The 23,136-nt window shown below is 39.0% G+C and overlaps 1 protein-coding gene and 1 long non-coding RNA gene across 3 annotated transcripts in view; one reads left to right on the top strand and one right to left on the bottom strand.

Annotated features, from left to right (window-relative positions):
* Positions 1–572: 572 nt before the first annotated feature.
* LOC136173061 (uncharacterized) lies at positions 573–22,355 on the bottom strand. 2 transcript variants are annotated; one of them, XR_010664170.1, is made up of 8 exons: positions 22,227–22,355; positions 16,021–16,098; positions 8,519–8,603; positions 7,743–7,887; positions 3,424–3,539; positions 2,970–3,040; positions 2,500–2,864; positions 573–753 (listed from the first exon to the last, which is right to left on the bottom strand). It is a non-coding gene; the product is annotated as an uncharacterized lncRNA (long non-coding RNA). The 2 variants fall into 2 exon arrangements; XR_010664169.1 differs by having other exon boundaries at positions 2,640–2,864.
* CCDC80 (coiled-coil domain containing 80) overlaps positions 22,181–23,136 on the top strand; it is a 33,106-nt gene continuing 32,150 nt past the window's right edge. The window contains exon 1 of the mRNA XM_065942320.1: positions 22,181–23,009. The gene's annotated coding sequence lies outside the window, so the exon portion shown is untranslated. The remainder of the gene's footprint in view (positions 23,010–23,136) is intronic.

Genomic DNA, 23,136 nt, shown 5'->3' with positions numbered 1-23,136 from the left:
TGATCCCTCAGTTGAGAAGATACCCTGGAGAAGGAAACAGCAACCCACTCCAGTATTCTTGTCTGGAGAATCTCATGGACAGAGGAGCCTTGAGGCCTACATCTTGGGGTCTGACACAAGTGAGCAGGCATGCATGGTCATACTGTTTGTTTCCAAACAGGAAGTTTTGACTCCTACTGTGTGAGTACTTTTTTTCGACTTTGCAAGCATATATATACATATATATGTTTTATTAGAGGATAGTTGATTTACAATAGGTGTTAGTCTCAAGTGTACAGACTTTTCTTTCTAGGACTTGAAGTTATTGGAGAATTTGCCTTTAGAAATAAAGAACTGATGAACCTACAGTTAAAATTGAACACAGACCCAGGGACTCAGATCTTTGGATTCCCTGTGGTTAATCACTAAAGTAAAAAATAATAATAAAATTGAAATTTCATTTAATTTTTGTGAGAAAATAAGAGTTATTAACATACTCAGAATTATACATGCGCACAGACATATACACACATACATTCATTTGGAATTAAGGAAGAAAAATAACATTTATGTATTTTACTATGTCTTTGGTAAAGTGGTAGACAATTCAGCATGTAATCTAGAACTGTTTCAACTTCTAGAAGAATTGCTTCTCATCCACATAGTTCTCTAGAGAATCATCCCTACAGGTTGCAGCTACAATAAGTGTCAAATCCTCTGTCCACATTTACCTCCTACTTTCCCCCATGACCAACAACACATCCAAGTAGAGTCCTAGGGAAAAGAAAATAAAAAATACGTATAAGCAGTATAGGTTGGCCCAGGTCTCCTGCATTGCAGGCAGATTCTTTACCATCTAACCCACTAGAGAAGCCCTAGTTAGATGACTACTAACTTCAAAAATCATTATCTGCATTTGTTATAATACGCATTCACTGGGTTGTTGTTGTTTAGTCACTAAGTCTTGTCCAACTATTTTTTAATGCCATGGACTGTAGCCCACCAGGCTCTTTGATCCATGGGATTTCCCAGACAAGAATACTGAAGTGGGTTGCCATTTCCTTCTCCAGAGAATCTTCCCTACCCAGGGACTGAACCCACATCTCCATTCTTTACCACTGAATCATCGGGGAAGACCCACACTCACTGGGTATATCTTGTCAAAACCTGAAGGATGAACTTCCTCTGGGTTAGTCACCTCGGGTTATACCTGCTTTGAGCAGGAGGAGGCATTAAATAGCTATTATAGTGGGAAATTCCAGTGGAAATGGGGGACTAGAGAAGTTTACAAATAGGCAGTAAGGACAAAGTAGGTCTACAAAGACCAGAACCAGGCAACTGAAGTGGAATGATGTTAAACTTGATGGCCAAGAAATGACAGTTAACATCAAAGTGTATGACAATTATAAATCCGGAGAGGTCCTAAAGACTATAGTAAGGAAGGGAAATGGTGTTCATCACACGCAGGCAGGGACAGCAAGATGATGGACAGGGCTCAAGAGGCACTTGCAAGGACCTTCCCTTCCCTCACAGTTCTTGAAGGGTGTTTAGCTCTCTGGACCTGGGACTTCTACAGAACTGACCTGGAGCCCTGCAGTTATGTGTGGGTATATAGGGACCCATCAAAGAAAAGACTACTTTCCAACCATCAGAAAAGGAACTTTTGTTTCTACTTAATTGATGCAATTATTTAGAAAACTCTATTTAGAAGGTACATTTTTACTTTTTTACAGTTGGCATTTCAATGTCCCAAATTCCCTTTGCAGATGTTTCTTTCAAGGATCCCTTAACATAAAAAGTCCATAAATTTGAGGTGAGACCATGAAGACATACGTAAGAAGAAATGAGATGATATCCTTTCAATAGTCACTTTGAAGAATTTCAGCTCACATAAATATTTTGCACTGCAAGAGTAACCACGAAAATAGAAATTTCTACAAAAGATTCTCTGTGATGTCAGTTTTGGATTGCATTTGAGAGTAGGCTCCATCCAGGAATGATTAGAGGTTGCTAATCTACCATGTTTCTAAAAGTTTTCCTTAAGTCTGTATCATGATGATAACATGCTGTGGAAACCAACCAGGCTTATGGGACTGATGTCAGAGAATAAAGCTTTGCCTTTATAGTCTTTTGATCAAATACACTTTGTGAAAACTAACTGCTTACCAGCAGTTTAGTAATTGAGGTCTGCACAAAAGCAAAGCAGAACATGTTTAGTTTCTGTGACTAAGACACATACTAAATATTCTTTAATTAATTTATTTATTTTAATTGGAGGCTAATTACTTTACAATATTGTAGTGGTTTTGCCATACATTAACATGAATCAGCCATGGGTGTACATGTGTTCCCCATCCTGAACCCCTCTCCCACCTCCCTCCCCATCCCATCCCTCAGGGTTGTCCCAGTGCACCAGCCCTGAGCACTCTGTATCACGTATTGAATCTAGACTGGCTATCTATTTCACATATGATAATATACATATTTCAATGCTATTCCCTCAGATCATCCCACACTCACCTTCTCCCACAGAGTCCAAAGACTGTTCTTTGTATCTGTGTCTCTTTTGCTGTCTCACATATAGGGTCATCATTATCATCTTTCTAAATTCCATATATATGCATTGATATACTGTATTGGTGCTTTTCTTTCTGACTTACTTCACTCTGTATAGGAGGCTCCAGTTTCATCCTCCTCATGAGAATTGATTCAAATACATTCTTTTTAATAGCTGAGTAATATTCCATTGTGTATATGTACCACAGCTTTCTTATCCTTTTGTCTGCATGGACATCTAGATTGTTTCCATTTCCTGGCTATTGTAAACAGTGCTGAAATGAGGGGTACATGTGTCTCTTTCAATTCTGGTTTCCTCGGGATGCATACTAAATCTTAAAGATGCAAATCAGATAGTAAAGGTAGATTAACACAGATATATAAAATATAAATAAACTCAATTCTCTCTTAGAAATAATGTTGAAATAGTTTACCTTTCAAAGCAAGTAGTTTTAGACTTGGCTTCCCAAATGTATGTTGAGAAGTTAAAGAGAAGTATGTAGATCTTATGACAAAAAGAAAACAAACACATTAAATCATTGTCATCATCATCATTATCATCAGACATTACTTAATTCCATTTCTGCATGCTTGTGTTAATCAAACACAAAATTTTGAGCCCAATGACTTAACCACAGTATTAAAATGCTATGAAAGAAGACTGAAAAAATACAAATTTCAAGCTTCCCCTTTTGACTTTAAGTACGAAAATGCTGTTTAATCAGAAGAAAATCTTTAACCAAATTTCACACAGAGAGAAAGCAGGATAGTTGGACAATTCAATGAAAAATTCAACCTTTTATTTGAATAGATATAAAAATAAACTGTGCTTAGAAATAAAAGCAATACTGTCTTCCTTCGTAAAATAAAGGAGATAATAATACTTACCTCATCAAGAATTGACCTAAACAAAGTCCTGGCATGAAGAGATTGCTCAATATATGTTCATTTCCTTTCTTCAGTGACAACTATCAAAATGTAACTCTGCATATTCCTCTAGGTCACTTAGGAGAAAATAAATTGTGATAGGAATTTAATTATACTTCATTTTTAGTTCAAAAGCAGGAAACTACACAGGCAGAGAAATCTGTAAAAAATTATTTCCTTCCTTTCAAGGATGCACTCTCATCTACCCTCAATAATTACCGTTGAATTTGGTAATAATGACTAATATACTATCCAGTATTTTGTAACTGTTTGTAACTAACAGAGCTAAATGTTTAAGAGTTAAAGTAATTCTTGAAATTTATTTTTTAATTGAATTATAAAACAATTAAAGGAGAAAAAATGACAACAACAAAAGAAAGACAACTTAAAGTCACTGATGGTGTGATGATAAACACACAATATCTATAATCATGAGATCTGTGTTTCAATTCTAGCTAACACACAAACTCTGTGTGCCTTGGAGACTTAATTTCCTTGCCTGTGAGATAGAGATAATGCCTGCTCTGAGAGTAAAATAGTTCATATAGAAGATTTAGATCACAGTTTGTCTCATAATATTCACTCATTCATTCATTCAGCTATGTTCAATGAGCTTTTATACTACATCCAGCAATGTGTCAGGCATTGGAAACACAACAGTGAAAAAACAGTCATGATTCTGCTCTCATGAGCTTAAAAAATGGCAGAAGAGGCAGACATTAAGAAGGTCATAAATAGTTTGATAAATAGGTAAAAGTTAATTCTGACTAAAAATTAATTCCCTTTCCCTTCTCCTCATTTATAGTAAAGGGAGCACCTGTGCTTTCTACTTTCACTTATGAGAATTAAGTGAATTAATGAATTAAATGAAACAACTTTGTAAATTGAAATAACTTTGTAAAGTGAATCAACTAAGTAAACTTTAAAGCTCTCTACAAATGTCTATTGCTATATTTGTAATGAAAATTGATCAAGTATGTAGTAATTGCAAGGCCCTAGGGAAAGTACATCCGCTGGATCATCGATAAAGCAAGAGAGTTCCAGAAAAACATCTATTTCTGGTTTATTGACTATGCCAAAGCCTTCGACTGTGTGGATCACAATGAACTGTGGAAAATTCTGAAAGAGATGGGAATACCAGACCACCCAACCTGCCTCTTGAGAAACCTGTATGCAGGTCAGGAAGCAACAGTCAGAACTGGAGATGGAACAACAGACTGGTTCCAAATAGGAAAAGGAGTATATCAAGGCTGTATATTGTCACCCTGCTTATTTTACTTATATGCAGAGTACATCATGAGAAACGCTGGGCTGGAAGATGCACAAGCTGGAATTAAGATTGCCAGGAGAAATATCAATAACCTCAGTTATGCAGATGACACCACCCTTATGGCAGAAAGTGAAGAGGAACTAAAAAGCCTCTTGATGAAAGTGAAAGAGGAGAGTGAAAAAATTGGCTTAAAGCTCAACATTCAGAAAACTAAGATCATGGCATCTGGTCCCATCACTTCATGGGAGATAGATGGGGAAACAGGGGAAACAGTGTCAGACTTTATTTTTTGGGGTACCAAAATCACTGCAGATGGTGATTGCAGCCAAGAAATTAAAAGACACTTACTCCTTGGAAGGAAAGTTATGACCAACCTAGACAGCATATTAAAAAAGAGAGACATTACTTTGCCAACAAAGGTCCGTCTGGTCAAGGCTATGGTTTTTCCAGTGGTCATGTATGGATGTGAGAGTTGGACTGTGAGGAAAGCTGAGCGCCAAAAAATTTATGCTTTTGAACTGTGGTGTTGGAGAAGACTCCTGAGAGTCCCTTGGACTGCAAGGAGATCCAACCAGTCCATCCTAAATGAGATCAGTCCTGGGTGTTCATTGGAGGGACTGATGCTGAAGCTGAAACTCCAATACTTTGGCCACCTCATGCGAAGAGTTGACTCATTGGAAAAGACCCTGATGCTGGGAGGGATTGGAGGCAGGAGGAGAAGAGGACAAAAGAGGATGAGATGGCTGGATGGCATCACCAACTCGATGGGCATGAGTTTAACTAACTCCGGAAGTTTGGGATGGACAGGGAGGCATGGCGTGCTGTGATCCATGGGGTCACAAAGAGTTGGAGATGACTGAGCAACTGAACTGAACTGAACTGAGGGAAAGTAGAAAGAATAGCTGGATGCAGGTTCTTCCTGCTCCTATGGAGGGAGATAGGACAACTGGGCACTGTGAGTCAGTTGTCCAGATAAAGTACTAAAGGTGCTTTGAGAGAGGGAAGGGTGAGTCGTTGGATATTTGGAGGAGGCAGAAGTGGGCTCAGCTGGGAAGACTCTGTGCAGCAGGTGCATTTGGACTTGACAGGGGCCACATGGACTTGAAGAGATCAGCCAAAAGAATAAGCAAAATATAGAAGGAGATCATCAAGGGGCAACAAAGAAACAGTATGTGGTGCATTTTGACTAGATTGAAGAAGGTGCTACAGAGAACAGTATGGAGGTGCCTTAAAAAACTAAAAATAGACCTACCACATGACTCAACAATCCCACTCCTGGGTATATACCTGGAGAAAACCATAATTCAAAAAGATACATGCACCCAGTATTCACTGCAGCACTATTTACAGTAACCAGGACAGGGAAGCAACCTAAAAGTCCATTAATAGAGGAATGAATAAAGAAGATGTGGAACATATGTGCAGTAGAACATTACTCAGCCAAAAAGAAAAGAATAAAATTGTGCCATTTGCAGAGATATGGATGGACCTAGAGGCTGCCATACAGAATGAAGTAAGTCAGAAAGGGAAAAACAAATATTGTATATTCATGCATCTATGTGGAATCTAGAAAAATGGTATAGGTGATCTTATCTGCCAAACAGAGATAGAGACACACATGGAGAACAAACATATGGATATGGATACTAAGGGGAGAAAAGGGGATGGGATGAATTGGGAGATTTGGATTGACATATATACACTGCTGCTGCTGCTAAGTCGCTTCAGTAGTGTCCGACCCTGTGCAACCCCATAGATGGCAGCCCACCAGGCTCCCCTGTCCCTGGGATTCTCCAGGCAAGAACACTGGAGTGGGTTGCCATTTCCTTCTCTGAGATCAGATCCTAGCAGAGTCTAAATGCAGAGTGAAAGAGTGTGACTTGTATTGTTGAAAGTTGCAAGCCATTAACGGAGTTTGAGTAAGACAGTAAAATGACTGGAGCTGTGAGTTGGAAGAGTAATAATCCTACAACAGTATATCAAATGTATACAAATAAAGCACTCTTTGTAGTAACATCTCTCATTTGCCTTAGCACAGACCATATTACCTAAAATCTGTACCACAGATATACGGAGAGAGACACCAACAGTGTATCAAATGAATGTTTACCACCGCTGCTATGATTTTACTTAGGCTTTGGCGAAACAGCTTTTGAGGTCTTCTATGTTGGTCCTCTCGGAGAAGGCAATGGCGCCCCACTCCAGTACTCTTGCCTGGAAAATCCCATGGACAGAGGAGCCTGGTGGGCTGCAGTCCATGGGGTTGCTAAGAGTCGGACATGACTGAGAGACTTCACTTTCACTTTTCACTTTGATGCATTGGAGAAGGAAATAGAAACCCACTCCAGTGTTCTTGCCTGGAGAATCCCAGGGACGGGGGAGCCTGGTGGGCTGCCGTCTATGGGGTCGCACAGAGTCGGACATGACTAAAGCGACTTAGCAGCAGCAGCAGCAGCATGTTGGTCCTCTTGAAAGCCAGAGTCCTGAAGCTAATAGAGTTGGAGCGGCCTGGGGAACTTGAAGTATTTTTGAATTGGGTTGGCCAATGGCCAGTAAATTCGTTCAGATTTTCCATAAGATGTAATGGCAAAACCCAAATGAACTTTTTGGCCAATCCAATATTTGCTGGTGCTGAAGCATAAAGAAAATAAACTTCCATTTCTGAATACTATGGAACTCATAAGGCAGATGCAAAACACATATTTCTCTGGTGAAAATAAAGCACTCCTTGTAATCACATCTCTCATTTCCTTGCACAGGTCACATTATTTAAAATCTGTACCATAGGCAAAGGGAAGAGAGACACCAAGAGGTAAAAACAATTGATTTGAAAACAAAACTGCTATGATCCACCATTCCAAAAGTACAAATCCTCTGCCTGCTTCACCCACACATCATCCAATAACGGCTGATCAGAGCAGTTTAATGAAATATTCCTACTCCTGGAACTCCCATGGGCTACATGCACAGAACAAGCTGACCCTGACTTCCTCCCTCCCCACACTCCAACCTCTCAGAGGAAAAACAGCTGTGGGAGACCATGGTGACTGGTCAACCAATCAACAAGCCGCTGACAGACGACAGGCTCCATTTGTCACTCTGCAGAGGTGGTGGAGGAAGCCAAGTTGCCCTGCCCAGTGTTCAGAAACTTTCAACTGAAAGAGAATAACAGATGTTCATTTAAAAGAACCAACTACAAACCCCAAACATAATTTTATTACACAAGTTCATTGCCAGTGAATATTTGGAGAATAAGAACACTTTTACCAGCCCTCACAGGGTGTCTGGAAGACAGACAAAGAGAAGGGTCTACATATTTCTAATCTCTGTCTCGTTTCCATCATGAACTCCAGAGAGTGTGAGACACTGTCTTGGTATGTCCCACAGAAGAGCTTTCAGGGATTGCTCTGGGCTTATTTAGAGCCAGGGGAAACAAGGGACTGAGTTTCCTATTCCTAAAACAAGGAGAACTAAGTAGGAGCAAGATAGGTGGCTGAAGACTTTATCCTATTACTTCATGTAAAAGTCATCATGTTAAATAAACACATTTGGCATGAATTTACCAACATAGAGGGAAATGACACTAAGCCACACAGATAAGCCTTTTAAACATTTAAAGTCCAAGATTTAAAATTTTCTTCATCCAATTAAGCAACTAGCAACTAGGGTTGGGCCCTCAGTGAAGAATGGATTATGTAATACTATAAAGGGAGGCAGCCAGAGGTTAAGTCCTTTCTTGCAGTGATGAGCAAATAAGTGAAAAACTGCCATTGAGGAGAATGCTACCTCAGGGTCCTTCTTCCAAAGTTGTACTGTGCTGCCTCGGCCCAAAAGCCAATGTATTTATGGTCATCATGTTAGATCATGAGTTCTGTAAAGAGAAAGGAAGGTAACAGAAAGGTCAAGAAATGCTGTTTGGATTGATCTTTGGACTCTTGTCTACATTTGAGGCTCTGTCTTATCTGAATTTTCCTCCAAAGTCTTCCTAGCTCAATTATGAGAAGACCTGAACATCCATCTCTGTTCCTGGATTTCTGACTTTCCTAACTCTCTCCAGGGCATTATTCTGTGACTAGGGAAGAACCAGATTGGCTTCCAGTAAACTAGAAATTTTGACTGGTCAAAACAGTCTATCTTGATAATTTACTGTTAAGATGGAACTCTGGGGTAGAGATAAATTTACTTTAAGAACCCTAGGTAATACCTGTAGAAGAATTTAATCTAAATTAGAACTGGAAAATATAAAGAGAATCTCACACACATGCCCTCAAGGAAGACAAAACATAAGGACTAAAAGTCTAATTATAATAAGCCCCTGATTTACAGAAAACTGATGGTGTCAGAATTTTCTGATATGATGGGGGTTGGTCAGAGGTTGTCTCATAACAACCTTGAGAAGTTTTGTCAAAAGCACAAATGAGAGATGAGTCAGGTCTTGTCGGTCGAATTGAGCTTTGTGTGGCTAGACTGATTTTGTCTGCTCAGAAAGTTTTCAAGGCTGATCTTCATTTGTTTTTTGTTTGTTTTAGAATTTATTTTTATTTATTTATTTATTTCTGGTTGTGCTGGGTCTTCATTGTGGTGAGCTACTCTTCATTGCAGTACATGGACTTCTCATTGCTGAGGCTTCTCTCGTGGAGCAGAGGCTCTAGGCTTGAAAGCTTCAGGAATTGCAGCACAGGGGCTCAGTAATTGTGGCTCATAGGCCCTAGAGCTTGCAGGCTTCAGTAGTTATAGCGCATGGACTTATTTGCTTTGTGGCATGTAGAATCTTCCTGCACCAGACATCAAACCAGTGCCTCTGCATTGGCACATGGATTCTTATCCACTGTAATACCAGGGAAGTCCTTTCACTTGTTTTTTATTTTAGCTGACTCTAACTGAACTCTCCCCTCTACATCCGTTACCAAAAATACAACCTCACTTGACTCACCTGTAGCTTGTTGCAATTTGCATATCCCAATTGCAATTACTTTGCTATTTCCAAGTAAACTCATTTTTTGAGTTTGACTCAGTTTACCTCTTTATTTAGGTCAACATGCCTGTGAGGATTGTGGGAGCAGAAATTAACTCTAGTAGGAACTCAGACTGATGCACTGGACTCCAAAACACTAGAGGTGGGTCAAGAGGCCAAGACAGGGTCAATGGAGCAGAGGTCAGAGGCAGAGGTGGAATAGACCTTCAGTTCAGTTCAGTTGTGTCTGACTCTTTGTGACCCCATGGATTACAGCACACCAGGCTGTCCTTAACCAATTCTTGGAACTTGCTCAGACTCATATCCATTGAGTCGGTGATGCTGTCCAATCATCTCATCCTCTGTCATCCCCTCCTCCTCCTGCCTTCAATCTTAACCAACATCAGGGTCTTCTCAAATGAGTCAGTTCTTCACATCATGTTGCTAAAGTACTGGAGTTTCAGCATCAGTATCAGTCCTGCCAAAGAATATTCAGGGCAGATTTCTTTTAAGATTGACTGGTTTGATTTCCTTGCAGTCCAAGGGACTCTCAAGAGTCCTCTCCAACACCACAGTTCAAAATCTTCAATTCTTCAGTGTCCAGCTTTCTTTACAGTCCAACTCTCACATCCATACACAACTACTGGAAAAACCATAGCCTTGACTAGACGGACCTTTGTTGGCAAAGTAATGTTTCTGCTTTTTAATATGTTGGTCATAACTTTTACTCCAAGGAGAAAGCATCTTTTAATTTCATGGCTGCAGTCACCATCTGCATTGATTTTGGAGTCCCAAAAAATAAAGTTTCTCACTGTTTCCATTGTTTCCCCATGCATTTGCCATGAAGTGATGGGACCAGATGCCATGATCTTAGTTTTCTGAATTTTGAGCTTTAAGCCAACTTTTTCACTCTCCTCTTTCACTTTCATCCGAGAGGCTCTTTAGTTCTTCTTCCCTTTCTGCCATTAGAATGGTGACATCTGCATATCTGAGGTTATTGATATTTCTCCCGGCAATCTTGATTCCAGTTTGTGCTTTATCCAGCCCAGCACTTCTCATGATGTACTCTGCATAGAAGTTAAATAAGCAGGGTGACAAGATACAACCTTAATGTATTCCTTTCCCTATTTGGAACCAGTCTGTTGTTCCATGTCCAGTTCTAACTGTTGGTTCCTGACCTGCATACAGGTTTCTCAAGAGGCAGGTTGGGTGGTCTGGTATTCCCATCTCTTTCAGAATTTTCCACAGTTTGTTGTGATCCACACAGTCAAAGGCTTTGGCATAGTCAATAAAGCAGAAATAGATGTTTTTCTGGAACTCTCTTGCTTTTTTGATGATCCAGCAGATGTTGGCAATTTGATCTCTGGTTCCTCTGCCTTTTCTAAATCCAGCTTGAACATCTGGAAGTTCATGGTTCATGTACTGTCGAAGCCTGGCTTGGAGAATTTTGAGCATTATTTTGGTAGCGTGTGAGTTAAGTGCAATTGTGTGGTAGCTTGAACATTCTTTGGCATTGCCTTTCTTTGGGATTGGAATGAAAGCTGACCTTTTCCAGTCCTGTGGCCACTGCTGAGTTTTCCAAATTTGCTGGCATATTGAGTGCAGAACTTTCACATATCTGAGTGTATATATACTGAATCATCTAAAAAGATGACCCATAGTCATGCATAATTGCATTCAACAACTGACATCTGAGGGGATGCTTCAGGCTTTGACTAAACTGTTTTCAGTGTAAATAATTAATGGAATTATCTTTGATTTCTCAGGTGGCACTAGTGGTAAAGAATCCATTTGCCAATGCAGGAAACACAAGAGACCTGAGTTTGATCCCTGGGTCAGGAAGATTCCCCTGGAGGAGGGCATAACAACCCACTCCTGAATTCTTGCCTGGAGAATCCCATGGACAGAGGATCCTGGCAGGCTACAGTCCATAGGGTTGCAAAGAGTTGGACATGACTGAAGCAACTTAGGATGCATGCATCATCTTCAATTTCCAAAGGATTTTCAGACAGAACAGGCTTAAACTTTTTTTCTTTGCGGTTGACATACATTGGCTATATTTTCTGTGGATTTGTTTAAATAATTTCTTAAAAATTATTAGTACAATGCATCTTATTTTACATGTTTGTTTTCAGATCATTTGGAGGGGCTCTTTGTGAGAGTACAGAAAGTTTGTGTTACTTAACAAAAATTTAATCCTGAGAAAAAGCCATTAAAGTCAATCCACCTCAACAGGTACTGTCATAGCAAATTAAAGTTTGTTTGCAACCTTATCTTGAAATCTGTTAGGAAAATAAGAAGTTTGTTTTAGACTTAACAAATTGAGTTATAATTGCAAATGCACACTAAATTCTTTTGTTTTTCTTTTTTTTTTTTTTTTGCCACACCACGCAGTTTGTGGGATCTCAGTTCCCCCAATAGAAGCCCAGAATCCTAACCACTATGCCACCACAGAACTCCCTACACTCACCTGTTGATTTGGGGGAGAGTAAGATTTTCCCACAAGACTATGTAACATGACCTAGTATTCATCACTTCACAGTTTGGACTTTTACAGCATGGCTCCTATGAAGATCACATTTTTAAGCTTACTCAATGGCTTCAGTAATATTCTGAAAGACTTAGTGTAATCTGTAAATTTTCACTGAGATTCCAATAATATTTTCATTCTTGTTGACTTTCTCCTCTGTCATTTCTACTTGTTAATATCTCTGCATGTAATTTCAGCAATTGTTCACCATTCTAGCTAGATAAAGTTGTTAATTGATAGCAAAGTTGTTACATGGATTAAAAAATGTTTGGCAATTAACTTTGTAAGTGGACAATCTGTTAGTAAATAATTCTGTTATGATGACACTTGCTTCTCTACTTTGTGCCTTTAGATGAAAACTCTGATAATTTAGTTCATGTAAATTTTTTTTCATAAAGAATCCAGAGAAATGCATCAATTCATATATAGTAATCATAGTAACTATAGACTCCTACAATCTTTAAGGCTAAACTTTCACCTGAGTTAGCCACTCACCTAATGCTTAAATTCTCTGCAAAGGAACTCCTATTTTAACATCTTCTCCAACAGGGAGTTTCCTGGTTCCCCATGCATCTTTCTTCATCCTTGAACAGCTCTGATATTTATAACATTTTTCTTCTAGCAAGCTGAAATGTTATCTAGTATTTGAACACATGTAAGCATAGCTGTCAGAATGCTGGAAAAACACAGTGGGGAAAAGGGAGGAACAATAAATCAGTTGGGTTATTTTTCCATTGAGGTAAATCGAGTTTGAATAGTTGGGTGAACATTTAACTGGTTCCATTGCAGTTGAAAATATAAAAAAATATATTCATTCTTTTAAACATCAGTCAGATTGTCACTCTGAATATCTGTGAAACAGGCAGTTTCAAATATCTCACTAAGTACTGGTGTCCTTTCAATAAACTGGTGAATATTGTTCATCTACACATAATAAAATGTTTGTTTTACAAATAAAATACTTCTTAAGGGACTTCTTTGGTGGTCTAGCAACTTTGATTCCTTGCTCCCAATGCAAGGGACCTAGGTTCAATCCCTGGTTGGGTGGGGAACTAGATCCCACATGCTGCAACTAAGAGTTTGCATGCTACAACTAGAGATCCCCCATGCAACTAAGACCCAAAGCAGTCAAATAAATAAATATTATTTTGATGGCTAAGTCAAAGATTTCTTTTGGCAAATGTCATACTGCACTTGAAAATATGTGTGTTGTTTTCAAATATCTTTTGATGTTGTTTTCTAACACAATTTCACAGAGACAAGAGAAGAGACTGTATGATTTCAATACCTTTAGACCATAAAATCTGTGCACATTGTTTTATGTCCTTGGATGTGTTCCAGTGTCTCCTAGTTTATAGTCTGTGGGAACTAGAATAGAATTTGTATCCTACTGTTGTGTGAAAATTGTATAAATCTTAATTATGTTGAGTTGGTTCACAGTTCAGGTCTTTTCAGTTCAGCTTTTCAGGTCTACTATATCCTTATATTTCTCTATATATTCATTCTGTTAAGTTTTGAGAGTTTGATCTCAAAATTCCTACTAAAATGCTTAATTTATCTACTTAAAAAATAATTGTAATATATAGTGTGGAGCTATATGTAACCTTGTTTTTTTTCAAGTCTCCTGTAAATGTGTTATCAAACTTTCATAGTTTAAAAAAATAAAAATTTTTAAAAATAAGTAAATATTTAAAAATCTTCTTAAAGATAATTCTGGATTTAAAATATTGCTTGATGCTATATTTCTATTTATAATCACATACAGAAATCTTGAAAATTTAGACATACTAGCTCACCATGAATAGTGTGTATACATTACAATGTTCATCTATCTTGATAGATCTTAAATTAAGAATAAAGTCACAATCTTTCTTTTAAAAAATAACAATTATTTTATTTATAAAAATAAAATTAAAACCACAATATTCTTTTTCTGCCTTTTTCCTTTTTCTAAGTTTCAAATATAACTGGGTTAATTTAGGTCCACCATGGTGAAAATAAATTCTTTTCATCTTATTCCAAGTTTACACTCAGGCAAATTTTCTAATAGCCAAGTTGTTAAGACCCATAATTAATGAAATCAGTGCTCCTCAATTTCCAAATCACATAACTGAGCTGCTCTTTAATTGGAAACAGAGGCTCTGGGCTCTGCTTTTCCTTCAAATATGGTGGTGGTCTTTTTTCAGTGTACCCTGTGAGATGTATCTCTAGGGGGGTTGATAGTTCCAGTGAATTCTGTGCTGCTCATACTCAAACTATCAAGTAGTTTTTTCCTGAAGAACATGGTTTTGAGTCCACACATTTCTCTTGTTCCTCAAGGCACCTTCTACACCATATTCATCTGTTTATTAAAGTTCAAAATCTTCTTTGCAGGAGGCAAGCTCAGGGTGCCGAGCTCCACTTGGGTATAACATTTCAGGTATACCATCTCACTCCTCCTTTCAACTGAATCCAACTTCACAGCATCACCAGGTTTTCATCATTACTGCTAGCATCAATGTCAACTTTCCCATCTCACTTCTAGGCCAGGGGAAACTTGAACTTTCTCTCTGAAGTTCTCTGCTCACTATTGAGGAGTTTGTAGCAGGAGTGAAGCATCAATGTTCAAAGACAATGAAAGTGACAGTCATTTGGAGGATGGATTGGAAAGGATGAGTCTGGTGGCCAGAAAACCAATTGAAATAAATGAGAGCCAACAGAAGACACAAAGTGTAAACACTGCTCTGGCTTCTGATTTCATGACAGATTGGCACAAAATACATAATAAGTGAATCTCCATCCAATGCGTAGTCCTTCTTCTTTATGTTTGATGCTTAGCACCTCTGTCTGGCCCTTTAGCTCCTTCCCATGTTGTTTCACTTGCCTTTTGCCTTAGGCTGGAAGTCTGAGTTTATGACTGCTCTGGTGTGAACACCATTTCTCCCACCATTGAGCTGGTATTAGCCATATTTCATACATTAAAAATCGCCATTCTCAATAGAGACAGAAAGTAGAATTGTGGTTACCTGGGACTGAGAAAAAGGAGGAACAAGCAGTTATTGTTTAACAAGTACAGAATTTCAATTTGGGAAGATGAAAATGTTTAGCAGGTAGACAATGGTGATGGTTGCATAACAACATGAATGTAGTTAATGCTGTCAAACTCTACACTTAAAATCATTGAAATGCCAGGAGTTGTGTGTATTTTACCACAATAAATAAAAAAGACTTAGAACTTTTGAAGCAAATCAACCAATAATCCTCTCATACTTCAGGATGTTTTACTGGTGTGAGCTGACAAATTTCCTGTCATTTATAGCAGTTAGCAGTAAATTTGCTATTATTTGGACCATGAAGCATTCTAATAAAATCATCTTTAGAAAAATTGAAGCCTATTTTTTATATTTAAAAAACTATTCACATTTTTGTAGATGAAGAAACTACAAAACAGTTCAAAGAGGATGACACCTTGCCCATGTCACACAGTGAACAGTGAAATGAGGACTCCAATCTCAGGTTTGTTTGTCTGCAAATTTTGTGCTCTTTACTCAAAGACAAAGCAAATCTTATCCAATGAATGAGTGAAATTTCCAAACATGGAAACAGTTCTCTATTTGTGACTTTTTTTCAATCTAAGCTGCTCCTCTCATTTTGATGCAGTTACTCACTAACATTTATTTGTGATGACTGAATTTTCCCAATAGTTAATGCCAAGGTTTCTGCCAAAATCCACCATCACAAATTATTTGTAAAGGGGACCACATGTTTTTATTTCCCATACTTAACTTTTAAGCAAACATATTATTTAAAACTTTGGAATGTTACCTGTTAACATATTCAGAAGGAATTCTACTTTGAGCTTTTTAACTTGCTTTGAAGACCACTTTATATTTGAACTTCATTCTGGAATTTTTGCAACAGATTTTGGTTAAAAGCATTTAGGTTAGAACAATACCATTTTTAAACAGAGATTTTTGAAATGTGATTACAAATGAATGTGACTTTTAAAAAAACTAGAGTTCAAATTAATATCATTGACTTCAATGTAGTCATCTTGGGAGGCTATAGATAGTGATGTACCAATTATTCATTCATTGAAACACATAATAAGTCCTTATTCTATGCCAGACATTCAGAGCATTTTTAAAATTCCTTTTTCATATTTCCTCCAAAGCCAGTTAGTGAATTGTGCAAGAAACCTGTTACTTTATGATCTTTTATTATTTTGACCCCAACCAGAATTATAAATTTGATCATCCACCTCATTCAACAGACTTAGCTCCTAGAGAATAAGACTAAAACTCAACTCCATCATCAAAGGTTGAAGAATTGATGACCAACGTTGAAGGCATGCCTGATTCTTTCACATGCAGCATAAAACCACTTTGATGAAACTAGCCCCTGACCATGTCTGATCACCCCATCTTAAATGGTACATTTCTTCATTCACTATTGCTTTTCCCTTCATTGCTTCTCTTTAGAGTGCTTATCTCTCACTAACAGAATGTAAGTTCTTTGAGAGGAGAGACTTCTGTCTGTTGCTGTATTCCCAATACTGAAATCAAGCCTAACACATAAAAGGTGCTCTTTAAGTGGTTTTTGAATAAATGAATAAATAAAAGATTTATATTATGTTACATAAAATGTTATGCCTCAATGTCACAATTTCATAACTCAATACAAGTATAAGGTTTAATTTTACTGGTTTACAGTGCTACATCTTTTATTTCTAATATCATTATTTAATCGAGATAAAGAAATGCTCTCGTTCATTAACAGTGTGGATTTTTTTTCTTTTCTTTCCTTTTTTAAAGTGTTATGTTGTACTTGGGTTGTGTTCTGGTATCTTGTCATTGCTTCTTACAACTGCATTTGATTGGTATAAATTTATAATACTTTTCCCCTTAACTATATGCAGGATGTTAGGAATGATGCTGCACTGCAGTTGAAAACATAAGAAAAAATATTCATTCTTTTAAACATCAGTCAGATTGTCACTCTGAATATCTGTGAAACAGGTAGTTTCAAATATCTCACTAAGTACTGGTGTCCTTTCAATAAATTGGTGAATATTGTTCATCTACACATAATAAAATGTTTGTTTTACAAATAAAATACTTCTTGAGGGACTTCTTTGGTGGTCTCGTGGCTTTGATTCCTTGCTCCCAATGCAAGGGACCTAGGTTCAATCCGTGGTCCTTCTATGTTCTCAGAAGTTTAAAGATCTGCTTGGAAGGACAAAAATCCATATTTTAAGGATGAAAAGTTCAGAAAGTGATGCTCTACTGAATATCTTCTTAGAGAAAGGAAAGAGATTCCTATTGGAGTTTCTGGGGAAACTGTGGAAGAGATAGTTACAGGTACTGCATGTTGCAGAATGAACTGAATACAATTTTCATTTTCACCAAAAACTTTATTGAACAATGTATTCATTAACCAAATGAACCTTTTGGCCAACCCAATAAAATGGCCTCCTTCTCTTCATCACCTTTCACTCCCTTCCCTCTTAAAAATCTCTTTCAAGCACATGTCTAGGTCTGTATATTTATTCATATATTCTTGTCAGTCCTATTATTGGCACAGAAGCTCCATGAAATCAGGGAGTGTTTGTTGCTGCATCTCCAGTGACTAGAACAATGCCTGGCATTGAATAAATATTTGTTGAATGAATGAATTGCCATCCTCATGGTCAACCCCTTCTCATGTGAGTAAAGGGATGTCCTGAGTGATGAGACTGAAGCCTGAAGTGCCAGGTCAGTACAGAGAAATGAGTGAGAGACAGGGCAAACCCAGCAGGGCAGACGCCAGAGACAGGGCCAAGACGGGGACTGGGACAATGAGAATTAAAGGCCTGTGAGGCAATCCAGCACATCCCTCCAGACAGAGCATCTTGGACTCTTGTAGGCTCTAGTGGACTTTAGAACTGATGGAATAAACCAAGCATGTTTTCTGGGTGCCACATAGTGGCTGCCATGGGAAGCCTCTTTCACGGTAAAGCCTGCCCCATGAATCAAAGGGGCAAAGTCTTCAATAGGAATGGAGTCATAGTCATGCACTGAATTTTTACAAGAAGAGAAAGTTGGCAGTACTGCTGCAGACAGCATAATTGACTAATACTTGTTTATCTTCTCCAGTGAGCTGTGGGGTCCTTAGGAGAAGAGACTGCCTGGTACTCTCTCATTCCTGGTATGAAGTCTGCACTCTTGACAAACATTTGAGAGAAAGGTTGAAAGAAGGGAGAAAGAAATTGGATCACTACTCTTTACTGGGCTATACCTAAAGGCATGGAGAGCAACATATTCAGAATTGTCCTCCTGAAACCTGATTGAAATAAACTTTTGTATGCATTAAATGGCCAATAGTTAACCTTGAATTCAGTGTAGTTCACCCCCTCCCAATTCACAACTAAACCTTCAAGCATAAAGTTGAATGGTTAAAGATTTAAAATTTTAATGTTAAAGATTTAAAAGAGCCATTAAGTTATTTACAAAGTTCCTTAATCTCTACTGTGGGGCGGGGGGGGGGGGGGGGGGACCTTCAATTTGCTCTAATTAAGACTTCAACATTTTCTTAAACAACTTCCCATCTGGAAAATAAAAGTCTTCATGCCCCCGCCAAATCTCTGAAAGTAATCAAAACTAAATGAATTTTTAAAAATATTAAAACTATTCTTCCCAATAGTTTTGGCCACTATCAGGTAACTTTTAATTTATTTTTTAAGGAAAGTATATGTATACCTCAACTTCAGATTAAATCTGTGAGCTTGTTGACATTTCAGAGACGATTTCAGAGTGTTTCTTTTTGGGGATTACCCTTTCTCAGAATTTCTCTGGGCTGAGTTCATGGTCATTGTGGGCTTTCCCCTCGACTTTGCCATTTTTTTCTTTAGTTTGTCGTACACAAACTAAAGAATGCTACAAAGAATGTCCTACAAATACTAAAAAACGTGAATCCTGAGAAGGAGAAGGGTTCATTTTCATTCATAATGACATAAATGTGGCTGAAGACTGAACACTGATTAAAGTTACAAGTGGAAAGGAAAAGCACACAGCATTATCCTCAGTGTGAATATTGTTTTGTGTCTCCGTCACAAAGATGTGAAAAAATGGCTGTGTTATTCTTCCTGCTGAGGGTATAGGTTATCACAGAGTGGGAGAGGTGGTTTCCCTTCAAGACCACACTGAAGAGTTTACAAGTTTTGTTCTTTAGTTTTTCTTTCTGGTTTCCTCTTAAGCAAATGGTTTTTTCAGGCAATGGAACAATGCTATGAAACTAGTCAGTAAGGTCCATGAAGTGTTACTCTGTGTAGGAAACCAACTAGGCCAGAAATCAAAGTTTCTCTCGGGTGCCTGGGAAAGGATATCTTGCTGAGTCTTGGTCTGAGGTCACTGGAGCCTTGGTTCCTCTCAGTTAGTACATCCCCTTCTGGAAACCTCCTTCCACTTACTCACATTTTCATCAAATAATAACCCCCATCCCAGAGTCTCTAAAGCAAATCTGTTTTGCTTACTCTTTCCTTCCCTCCTTTCAAATTACTATGCTACCCGTGTCAGGCAGGGTCTTGTCAGTGAATTCCTAAATTAGCATTTCTAAAATCGTGTTTTGAATTTTATTTTTTTTACCTTTCTCTGACTCAACATCAATCCCCCCACCTCTCTCCTTTCTTTCCCTTTTTTATCTGCCATTAGTGTTTCTTTCTTAGGTTACAGAAAAAAATGGACAGATCTAGGTAGGAGACACTTTTAAATCATGGACTAGAAATTGAGTTATTTCAAATCCTGTATCATTAAGGGCTTTTCCAGAAAGAGGTACAAGCTAACTTGCTTCCTAACAGCTCTTATCAGACGTGTGCTCCCAGAACTTGCCTGGCAGGCTTTTCTGAGGTCCTAGAAAAGGCTTTAGGTTTTGAGGTTGAAAAACCCTGAACAGGCAGAAGAAGCTGCACATTGCCAGTGTGCCTGCGGGATGGCTGCGGGGTGTGGGGCGTTGGGGAGCTCCTGGAGCGTCCCTCTCCCGCATATGTGTTTAGCGCGCCATCTAGTGGCAGAAGCTCATAGAAGGGAAGGGAAGAGAAGAAAGCCTGAGTCCGGAAGACTCAGCTCAGGGTTGGGCTGGCTTCCCCTTAAGGTTAAGTACAGGTCAAATAAAACTAAAGTGGTTTCATTTCAACTCTACACATTGCATAGGGGACGACTGTTGTGCACACCGTTTTGAGGCTTCTAGAAGCCATGGGATATTCAAGAAAAAGGATAAAATATGTTAAGGACCTATTAAGAAAGGCAAAAAGTAGTGCTACACAATTATTTTAGAAAGTAGGACTCTAAAACTATAAGCACTCTCGTTGAACAAATTGAGACTTTTCTGTGAATATAGGAAACAAAAACAAATTGAAGGAAAAGAAGAAAGAGAAGGTATGGGAAGAAAATGAAAGGGGGAAGAGGCAGGATAACCCAATGCTTTGTAGATAGTTCTGCATCTGGGTTCAAATTTCAGGGCCACTTCTTAGCATTTGTGTGACAGTAAGCAATTACTTAAATTCATTCCGTCTCAGGTTGCCCATCTGTAAAAGGGGGATAATCCCACCTATCTCTTGGGGATGCTGTGAGGGTTAAATAAAAGCATATATGAAAGTGCCAAGCCCAGAGCCTCATGTGAAAATGCTCAATAAATGGTAATTAGTATTAGCAGGGAGAAGACAAAAGAAAGAGCAAGGAATGGGGGGAGGAGGCTCAGCAAGGGATTGTGTAGAACACATTATGATGTGAAAAAGGAAATCACATCTAGGACTATGCAGTTCACCACTAGGCATTTGATCAACTTAACAGGTAAATCCCATGAAAGGGGAAATCTCTGTCTTCAAGGGACAGAAGTCTCTGCCCGAAGCCCACGTTTGTTCTGGATGTACAGAAAGCCAGAACAGAAATCCTCAACAGAAGGTCCTTCCTTCTTGGCACCCCCAGGTCTTCATGCTGTGGACTGACAACCTGACACTCAACCCTCCACAGATCTTCAATTCAGTGCTGGGAGCTCATGTGAAGGAAAAGTAAATGACAAGTCAGAGATGGTACTGATGAAAAGGAACAACCAGGAACCAGGTTTTATCCAGAGAGGGTAGACATTAACATGATCTAGCTTACAAGGGATCTCCTGAAAACACTGACTCGCCACTGTCCGGGGCAGTTAATACTGACTGAATGCACTTGGAGAGGCTGGAAGGAATATCTGTATAACCCAAGGCACCTTCCCTCCCTGCTAAAAGCTTATTCCTCATGGCACATCTGTGAGGTGGATCCACAAAGCTGCTTCAGTATCTCCGATATGGCTATTTCTAAGGATTGTTTAAAGCCCTTCGGATACTGGAAGTCTCTGGAGTGCAAGATATTGCAACACACACACACACACACACACACACACACAAACATGTACATACACTCGTGCCCTCTGAAGAAGCTCTTAGCCTACCACAGCCAGAGCTCAGAATTAGAGGTCGTAGTGGCCTTTCCCTGTGTAATGGCTGACCACAATCTCAGGGGAACAGCAGCCATTGCTTGCATTTCTAACCTTTTACCAGCTTCCTTTCATGCCAAGGAGAAACTAGGAATAAGAATACGGTAATATGATCCCCAATTAGCATAAAATAAAAACAACCCAGCCATGTTTTCCATGGGCATTTCCAACCTCAAATGAAACACATGAAGCAGGGAGAAAGAGATAAAAATACTTTCATAGAACTATAAATATATATATATATATATACTGTCTGTGTATGTACAGCCAAGCACCCTGACCCAAATGACTATCTGTCTCTAGGAAAACCAAGCAATCAGATATAGAAATCTGAGAATTTTCCCTTGTCCCAAGCACAGTGTGTGTACAGACAGGAAGGGGCAGTGTCCTGATGACTCAGTAGGGAAGGGGTTAAGTCCTCAGCCATCCTGTTCCAAAGTGATTTATGATGATGTGCAGTGTTTCAACACCCCCACCCAAAGAACAGCCCCTTCTCTCCCTCCCAGTCCAGGCTCACCGCTCACCATGCTGAAGTGGGAAGGAGGCGGTGTTTTGCTGATCTGTTAAATTCTTAGTGAAGTTTCCTTGATTTCCAGTGGCTGCTGTTGTTTGAGTTTGGTTTGGATCAAAACTGAGGTTGTCCTGGCATTTCTGGGACTGAATCCAGGCAAGAGGAAGAAGAAAAAGGAGAAGGAAGAGAGGAGAGTAAAGGTGGGAAGAAATAAAGGGAAGAGAGAAGCGTAAGGAAAAGAAAAAAGTCCTTTTCAACATCACATTCCTGTGTTTTCCCTCGGCCTGGAAAACATATTAATCCCAGTGCTTTTACGCTCGGAAACAAAGAGACTAAGCCAGACTGTGGGGGAAAGGGTGATAAGAAGGATCCTGGAACTCGAAAAAGAGAAAGAGCGAGATTTAGAAATAGCTGGGACTCCACTTTAAGGGGCGTCCAGTGCTGTCGGCTGGCCGGGGGGGATTGGTATTCGCAGACACACAGCCCAAGCAGAAGCTACAGACAAATGGAGATACAAAGACTTAAAAGGACAGCTCCTTTCACCTCATTCTACTTGTCAAGAAGGTAAAAAAGCACAGCCAGAAAGAAAAGAAGAAAGTTCAGCCCTCAGGACCGGACGGGCGGTGGTCTGTGTGCGGCTCTGGGAGCTGGGGCTGCAGCACAGCCTTTTGTATCTGCCAGCCTTGCAAAGGAGAAAGAGAGTTGGGAGGAAAAGTATTTCGTCTAGGAACTGTTCTGGGAGCACACTTCAGATTGCTTTTAAAAGCTTCTGCATTCCATCTCCATGAGCCACTATGTAAGTGTGTAATCCTGCCTGTCTTTACAGTGTTTGTTTGTATCTTTGTCATTTATTTGAAGAAATGAAATAGGAATGTTGTCATAATTAATATGCTCAGTGTGCATTTTCTCTAGAGCATCAGACA

This window comes from Muntiacus reevesi, chromosome 8 (genome assembly GCF_963930625.1).
Source record: "Muntiacus reevesi chromosome 8, mMunRee1.1, whole genome shotgun sequence".
In the NCBI taxonomy this organism is placed as follows: Eukaryota; Metazoa; Chordata; class Mammalia; order Artiodactyla; family Cervidae; genus Muntiacus; species Muntiacus reevesi.
The sequence above is the reverse complement of the archived record's forward strand: the minus strand, read 5'-3'. Positions and strand labels throughout refer to the sequence as shown.